A 9675-nucleotide genomic window follows, 5' to 3' on the forward strand; every position below is an offset into this window, starting at 1 on the left:
ATCTGATATTTAGAGACGACTAATATGAAACATTTTATTAGATGAATATGAGAATTGCAGGTAAGTCAGATATTACAAAAAAAATCATTTATATAATGTCATAGATATACAGTAACACACACCATGTCTGAGGGGTGTTAAGGGTGATGCGGCCCTCTTTGCATGTTTAGAGACGATGTCATGTACATCCTCTGCAATCTGCACAGACTGCGCTCAGGACCTGTAAAGCCACATTAACACATGAGAGAGGCTCTGGAGCACCAGTCTTTTCTAATGACCCGATAATCCGACCCAAATGCTGCCTGCTTGCTAATCTCCCCATCAGATTACCAAAGTGGGAGACGAGCACTGCCTATTTGTCCCTGCCTGCCTGTCTGTCTCTTTCTGCCTGTCTGTCTCTCCAGACTTGTCTCTTTATATAATCGCTTGACTCTTTTCTGCCCGTGTTTCTCTGTCTGATGAAAAAAAATCTTTTCTCGAGTCTTTCTGATCTTTGCAGCTGCCAGCTAGCAGTGGTTGAACACCCGTTTGCTACTCTCGTCTTTAAAAATTAAGGACGAAGTGCGAAGGCGTAAAAAACGCTGTAAAAAATATTCGTTCTGCCATATTTTCGAGGTGGACAAGGTTCAACTTTTTGTGAAAAAGCACCATTTATGCTAAAACACCATAGCATGCAATTAAAGGGAAAATTAAAGAATGATCTTTAACAGAAAAATATTTCAAATTAAAGAAAAAAAAATGTTATCTTGTCTTCACAAACAGAAAAACAGGATCTCTCTGGTGTTTCACACTAGAGCTCTGCTCCAATGTGTCCGTGCATTTCAGGCGGAAATCATCCAACCTAACATCATGTATGTCTCACATCAGCCATGTCTGCGTCTACATGTTAGTCTTCGAGGCCACACATAGGATATCACTTTAAATCTACAGAAAAACACTTTGACGAGCCCGCTCCTCGGGTCTGTACATGCATACTATTTGACATATGGATTTACAAAAAGCTCAGACAGAAGCTCAGTTTGCACACAGATAAACAAAAGATTTGATTTATTGCTTCAAATCTATAAAACTCTGCGGAGTTCAGTGACAGACTATGGACGGTGTCTATGTTCCATAAATTGTGCACGTCAATCTTCTTCTCTGATGTGTTTAAGGAACATTTTTAAAGATTTGTCTGCATTGTTTTGCAGAGGCTGAAATAAGATCAGTTTAACTATTCTTTCCTTTTTTTTCCTGATAACCGTATATTAATGAAGGATAATAATAATACCCACTCTGAGTAAAGGAAGCAGTGATGCTGATGTATGAATAAATCAGATCAGCAGCCATAACGAAACGTTACATTGTTATATTGTAAAAAAAAAAACCAACAGTAACAGCTTTACTCTTAAAATGCTTTTAATGTGTGACCTATTTATTTCAACCAAAGTATTTGTGTACTTCTACACACCAGTGGAGATAAAATACATCTGTAAAGTGGAAGAGGTTCACAGCCTCACAAAAACAGTGAGAAAGAAAATCTAATTCAATATGATTGAACAACGACCAGATGAAAATATGCTCCCGTTTCTGTGTGGATACGACAGCTGTGGACACTTTTTAAAGAACGGGAATGGTTACAGCAGCGGGAATACCGGGATGAGCTAAGTGGTGAAGTGAGGCATGAGACGGAAAAGAGCAGTGGTGCGCTGGAGGGAGCGGGAGTTGGAAAAGGGCTGGTAATAAAAAAAAAAAGAGCTAAGGTCATCCCTGGTAGATTCAGCAGCGTTAGCGGGGCTCGTGTCGGTGTGCACGTGTGTGTTTGACAGGGAAAGAGAGGGGAGGGGGGGTGGCCGCTGCCGCTGCCCATTTACCAGAATCAGCTGATGGCTGCGGATGATGGAGCGGGGAAGGAGTCAAGGGTCAAAGCCTCGCATTGTCAGCCCTGCTCCACTCTCTCATGGGGTTCCCTCCCTCTGCCGTCAACCCCCCCACCCCGCCGACCCGCGGCCTCCTCCACATTAACATCCATTCACCAGCTTGGTGCATTGTTGTTGCTTGCAGCAGGAAGAGAGGATGCGATGCGTAGCTTACAGACGTCACTCTTGCAGCTCATTTCTGTTCTGCTGCGGTCGCTCCAAACCGTTCGTCTGCTACTAGTGTGTGAGTGCACCAATGTGTGTTGGTATATGCAGGTGTGTGTGTGTAAGGACAAGACAAGAGAACTGCCCCAGCCCCCCACACCCCCACACTCCTCTCATCCCCCAGTTTTAGATCTACCCTCTCACCCCTCAGCTACTCCCCCTACCCCGCCGCCCAGTGCAAACCTCCCCCCACTTTGCCTGTGTAATCCCTGCCAGCTGGCCCTGTTGGCTAATCCCTGTGCACTGATCAGCTGGGCCATGCATCCAGTACGGGACAGGATAGGGACAGGGGCAGATAGGGGCGGGACATTCGATAGATGTGTGTTTGTGTGTGTGTATGGATGTATGTGAGATGGGGGGTGGTGTCGACCAGAAAGCATAAATTGAAGCCCGTGCCTTCTCCTCAGCGCACTGTGTCTGCGTGTGAGCCAGTCGCCTGTCCTCCTCGTCCGTCCGTCCCTTATTTCCCTGTTCTCCTCCTTCTCCCTTGGATCCTCATACATATATACCTACCTGGCTTATATATGTATATTCTACATCGTGGGCTTTTTTTCCCGTTGTTTCTGGTTTTGTCTTGAGCAGATCCAAATGGATTTTTCCTAAAGCTGATGAACGGCTAGAATTTAGCTGAGTCTGTGTTTTTTTTTCTTCCTCCTGCTACCTTCTCCTCCTTTCCCCCTTGACTGCATGCGTGACACCTGCCTGCATCCCGTCCCTTCAGTCCCCCCTGTTTGCTATCCCACCACCTCTTGTGTCTTCCGAACGAAGAAGAACCCAGACAGGATGGAGATGGAGCAGCGCAGCCACAACAACTACAGCGGCAACAAACAACAACAAGACCGGGAGCGAGGACCTGAAGGAGGACACACTCTCCATCTTCTCTGCTGTTTTTCGCTTCAGCCTTAGAGAGGAAGGACGTATTCGATCAGAGAAAAGAAAGATTCTGTTTGTGGTAGCATTGTGTAGGGTAAAACGGAAAAAGAGACTGATTGCAGTGATGACGAGTTTTTAAAATAAGTGATTTCCTGGAGTGATTTGTATGATAAAAAGCTTCAATTCTGAAATTTTTTCCCTCTTTCCATCACACTTTACTGCTTGCAAATCGATTTGTGCGTCTGTGTGTGTTGATATTTAGGTCCTGCTTTCTGGTCTGTACAGATACATGCGCAGAGTGTACAGAGCGAGAGAGAACAGTAAAGAGATGGAGAGCAGGAGGGAGGGTGAGAGGGAGATAGCGACACAGCTTTACCAACTGGGATGAAGATCGGTTTGGTCTGGTTAAGCCGTACTGAGCTCCAGAGAACAGGCGACGCGTAGAGTCCGGCGCTTTGCTCACATCAGGACGTTGCGGAGCGTCGTTGGTGTGTCCTCGTGAAAAAAAACGAGCGTCCTTCCTTTGTTTTGCTCTCAGGGGGAAGATGTTCTGCAGGAATGGTAGCGATCAGGTAGCCGGGCAGCTGCTCTCTTTATGGTGCAACAAAGGTAGCTTCGCTCGCTCGCTCTGCCGCGCTCGTCTCTCTGTTCTGTTTACCCAAACAGCATCTAAAGGCTGTGAACCCTGCTTTGATGACAACACTTTTTTTTTACTCTCCCCCCCCTCAAATTTTGTTGCTGCACATCCACATTTGCATGCGTGCATGTATATGTGTCGTTCAGTGCGAGCCACCGTTTGTAGTGTGTGTTTGTGTCTTTTTCTGTACTATCTGCACAGAAAACATAATATTTTTTAAATCAGACTGCACATTGGTGTGGAATTAACATGGCTGGCACTCTGACGTGTGAAAGACCCGCAGAGCCGCATCTGAGCCTACAGGGAGGACAGATCACAGGTAAAGGGAATGAGAAAGTACAGCTGAGTGGAGGCAAAATATTTTTGCACTTTTGCAACAGAAAAGAGGAGAAAAAAATGCAGCAAAAGAAGAAGTGAAGTCCAACATGCGGTACATGACAGATTAGAGGAGAACATGGAAGCGTTAGCTGCGAATGCTTGGAAGTTTGGGTTTGAGCTCTTTGTGTTCACAGTGGACCTTGATTTAATTTCAATACAATTAAGGCACGCGGTGAATGCCAAGAGAGAAGCCACAGTCGACCCTCACCTGCAGCGTGTAGGCGACAGGACAGGGCTGCACAGATTAACACGTTTCACAATCCAGATTAACCACACACGCCAGAGACTGCACGCACAGATCGAAGAGGAGCAAATGTATATTTTAGGACACAGACCCACAACCACTGGGCACTGGTCGGTTAACATACTGGTTTCCATATTGTCCCAGCAAACAGAGCCATAGGCAGCATTGCAGTGTTACTCCTGCAGCCAAGTGGACAGAGGGATCACACTGGGGGGATTTGCCATGTGGTGACAGTGGGACACTTCAAAGCTCTGTGTATTTTCTCGTGAGAATACACTTCCTTGTGAGGTAAAAAAAAAAAATACTGCCAACTTGTGGAAAGCAATAAATCAAACTCCTGCTGTGTATTTGTCTTGTAGAAAACTCAAAGTCATCCTCCTGCATGTTGGTTTATAACTTTAGCTTTGATTTCAGCTGCAACACGCTTACCTGCTTTTGAAATGATCCATTTGGATTTTTGACTTTCAGCATCACACTTGTGTCTTTTCCTTCTTTGAAACATTTCAATAAAGTCGTCGTTTTATGGACTGAACTTCTATCTGTAGTATTTCTTGTTAAAGCACAAAGAAAATCCAAAATGACAAAGCCTCAAGTAATTTTAATAATGAGCATAAATTATTGTATTAAATAAAAGAAAATCACAGCCCTACATCAAATGATTCATGCTGCAAATCGCTGCAGGCAACAAAGATGCGAGCTGACCTACATCCCAGATGATGGAGGCAGAATACGCAGAAGGTACAAAAATAAGAATTTTTTTTTTAGGGTAAAAATTAATTATTTACAATAAGTTGACATTTATAATTCAGATTTTTTTCAGATCACACACAACAGCAACTAAAAACTTCACAAACAAATTTATTTAAGAGCAAAAGCTGTATCTTATTTAAAAAAAAAAAAAAAAAAAAGATGCCACAGCTATATAGCAGGTCTATATCTACGCATTTCTATTCGCATGCATTCATCTCCTCACAATCAAAGTGTGCAGGGGGTGAGCGTGCCACATATGTTGAGACAGAGGTCATCAACTGTTTTCAGGTCCCTCTGCCTGTCTGCACATTATGCATCGTCACAATGCTCAACACAATTAGGAGACATGCGGAGGGGGATGCCGAACACATCAAACACTGCAGAACCCCTGGTGCTGGAGAGCAGGTGACCATAGACAGACGGCCCCTCCCCCACCTCCGAGAAAAATGATCTCCCAACATGACATCTTTTTTTTCTTACATATATGTAAGTAAAAAGAGGTAAGAAAATGCCATGAGGCCGCCTTATTCAATTAATACTAAAATAAAATAAACATAAATAGCGTAAAATAGATGATTCTGAAACTTCCAACTGACAATACGCATTTAAAATGCATTGATACAATAATATTCTCAGAAAAAGATTGTGCGATCTATCTTTTAATACAAACTACATTATGATATTTAGAGGATTCATTTTCTCATTTTGATTTGGAGATTATTTTTTTCCAGTAAAATGCAGGAGAAGACAGAGAAAATCTAATTTAGTCACGTAAATAGAGGTCGGGTTGGTGACATGGCGAAGCGTCACTAATGGAAGAAAGAAATGGATGCCTTATGATAATGAGGGGAAAATAAAGCAGAACCATGACCTTGCAGTGCAAAATGAACCCAAACCGTGTAATACGTCGCTCACAAAAGAATCTCATGAGTCGAAAATGTTTTCTCTGGATTGATCTTGTCAGGATTTAAAATATATGTAAATAATTATATCTTCAATCATAGCTGTATGATAATTCTGATATTTTTTTATTTGATTTTTTTTTTTATAGATTTGATCCATTTACAGAAAAGAAAATGTGGGTTGAGGATGCCATCTCAAACACCATCACAAACTCTCCCATCATGTCTGTTAGTTTGCTGCTTCATCTCCAGCATGCTCTCAGCGTAATATGCACTCTGTGGGATGTTCCAGAGCTGACCCTCCTCCTCTTCCTCCTCCACCTCCAGCACCACTTTCTCTTTCTTTCTTCCCCGCCGCCCTCTCCGTATGGGGCATCTCCATGCGCCCCTGCTTTATGGCTGCTCATTTGCATCCCAGGAGGGGCTGAAAGGCGTCCCCAGAGACACGCAGATAAGGGTCAGAGGAGAACCCCTTGAGGGCGGCACGCTTGCCTCGCACACACACCCTCCCCCCCACCACAACACACAGACGACACGTGCCATGGAGCTCCCTCCCGACACACTCAACGCTCACCAGCCGTGGCTCTTTTATCGGCTGTTGTCACTTTGTTAGATGCTGTCTATTCATGATAAACTTGCCTTTAATAAGGGTGAATCTGATTTCCCAGGGTTATCCCTAGCAGTGGGCGACATGGACTTAAAGTTTTATCATGATATTTTGCCATACTGTTGTGATAATGAAAAATTTGGGGTGGGCATTTATTGTATTGTTTATCATTTATTATGCATGCCATAATAAGAATTTTGATTTATTGTTGTTGCAATAAATTCTTATTAATAATGTTAAAACCCCCAAAACTGTCCCTATAGAGGGATTGTTATTTTTACTTCTTTCTTCACTGTTTGTTTAATGAGAGCGTAGATTTATATAAGTAATTTGAAAATGTGATTCAAAGCTGTTATTGTGTGCAGCCACACGTCTGCATGTAACGTCTATCATTATCACAGCAGTACTACAAAATATCGTGATAAAAAATTTTAAGTCGAATATCTCCCACTCCTACGATAAATGTGATAAGAACGATTTAAATAACTGAGAGTGAATGGGGACGTTTGTGTGTTGCGGAGAAAAATTACCTCGGGGGTGAAGCAAGTCAAAATGCATCAACACAACGAATCTAATATGGCATTTAAAGAACAAGCACTTGAGGAAGAGTGGCTATATCGAGGCTCAATGTAGGAAAAAACGAATATCCGGAGCGGCCAGATAGCAGGTAAAGCAGCGCACAGCTACCAACACTCACCCAGATTAGCATCACAGTCAGAAAACTAAACAAATAACCTGAAACCAAGTCTTCGAACTGGCGGTTTAAGACGCTGGGTTCTGCTCTCGCTCTTGGACTGCCGCTACGCGCTACTGGTAGTAATATTTCACAGACAACCTCCACCAGACAGTGAACTCTCACAGTGAACAGCTGCAGCATGTAACTTAAAAAAAAAAGATTTTAGATATGTCTAAATTAGGTGAATTTGTCGCCAGATAATTTTTCCATTTTGCCAGATATCATAGTATAATTTATACCTAAAGCGAAAAATTAACAACCATTCCAGGCAATCGGCAGTGATTTGCGGAGATCGGCCTCATTGATGATCAGTATCGGAATCGGCAGCAAAAAACCTGATCGGATCATCCCTATAAGGTCATCCAGATGTATAGGCAAATTAAAGCCTAAAACCATCGGTGTGAAACCTCTGACAGAACGAACATACAGCGAATGTCAGAATGTGCACAACCTTGCTTAAAAAGGTCAAATTTTTGTAACATAAAAAAATTCTACAACCAAAAAAACATTTTTTTTCCAACTTTAACGCGACATGCTTAGTGTACAAGTCAACTAAAAAACAGATTTAGTAAGAGAGAATAACTTGACTAAAACAGATTCAGTTTTTCCTCCTACCAACAACTTTCCTGTCATTGCCTCTGATCTTTCAATCATCAGAGATGACAGACGTCACAGTGTGGGGTTCCCCAAGGTTCCATCCTCAGACGCCTCCTATTTAGCATACATGCTTCCGCTAGCTCACGTTATATTAAGTAATTATGAGATTAGCTACCATAGGTATCATAGGTGTGCAGGTGATTCATAACTCTTTATCATAATGTCACCAGGTGACTATAAACCCATTCAAGCACTGAAGAGAGGCTTGAAACAAGTCAGTGCATGGATGTGCCCTTAACTTTCTCCAGCTCAGCACAAACAAAACTGAAGTTATCTTTGGACGCAAACATGAACAATGTAGAGTTAGCTACTGCAGCTAAAAACTACTGACCAGGCCCAGAGGCTGATGGAAAATAGATTTTAAAATACTTTTGTTAGTTTATAAATCACTGAATGGCTTAGCACTAGAATACTTTAGAGCTGTTGTTTTTCTATCAAGCTTCCAGACCAATCAAGTCTTCTGGTTCAAGTCCACTCTGCATTCCCAGAATCAGAACCAAACAAGGAGAAGCAGCATTCCAGTTTATGGTTCACTAATATGGAGCAAATTTCCAGAGAAATGCATAATTGTTGAAACACTGAGCTCCTGCTGTTGGCTTGGAGGTGGCTAAAAACCCATTGTTTATGTCATACACTTAAATCCTACTTCAATCTACTGTTAATATGCTGAGAGTCTGACTGCAAGAATATCAAATAGCTAGCCAATTTATTTTTTACTAACAGGTCTACATCGGTACAAATATTAGATTTTTGCTTGTTTAAATGGGGAAAATGCGTCTAAGTGCACAATATATGCCCTTTTGAAATTGTTTTTTCCAAATGTAATATGTTGGAGGACATCAAACTAGACATTACGGTGATTATCATGGCACTTAATACCCACATCACTTTAAAATCTCTATTTTTAAGACCTGTACAAACCACTGAGACATCTCTATCCCTTAAGAAACAGGTTCAGAAATTTAGAACATCCGAAATGAAAACTGTAATACAGCCTGCTGTTCAGTTACACACCAACGTTGCGAAAGCGTGACCAAATATTCTTGAAAAGCCAAATTCAGTTCGTTTCTTGCAGATTATAAAGCTTTTCTCAATTTTTTATCAGACGACATGTGATAAATTTCCACACCAGTACACTTTATAGACGGTATCGCTTACCTCGTGTCCAGGAAGGAAGGGCGATGAACTGAACCCGGCCGAAGAACTTGGCAGGGTAAACGGTCCTGTGTCGCCCTCTTGCGTCCGCTTCGACTATTACAGAAATAATTTCCAAGATAGAAAATGGCGGAATGTGGATTAATCAAATATTTATAATTACTGAATCTTGTACGTGTCGTCTTTTACAAAATGTCATGTTCCACAAATGAGTGAGTTTATGTAAGGTTTTTAATCAAGCTAAGTCACCACATTTCATGCCAAAAAATAACTGAAGCGATCCGAAATACGTAGTTCTAGAATGTATTTTCAATTTACCTTATGCAGGTAGAAGATGCATTATTCTTAACACAATTATGAGAAGTTGACAGATATACCCAGACAATTTCACAGCAGATATTTGACTTGAATGCCTAAAGAACACAAAGGTGTGTCTCCAAGAACTGCATTCTATTTGTATAAATTCTGGTTTGACAACACACTTGGCCCAGTAACCGACATGCACCAATGCAGAGGTGGAATTCAAGCCTCGTGAAAATATCAGTTTAAACTTTACTGGTTTAAAGGAGAATAAGTGCAAGTACAAATAGCCAATGAGAAGCAAAACCCAACA

The sequence above is a fragment of the Xiphophorus hellerii genome, chromosome 19 (genome assembly GCF_003331165.1).
Source record: "Xiphophorus hellerii strain 12219 chromosome 19, Xiphophorus_hellerii-4.1, whole genome shotgun sequence".
NCBI classification, from domain to species: domain Eukaryota; kingdom Metazoa; phylum Chordata; class Actinopteri; order Cyprinodontiformes; family Poeciliidae; genus Xiphophorus; species Xiphophorus hellerii.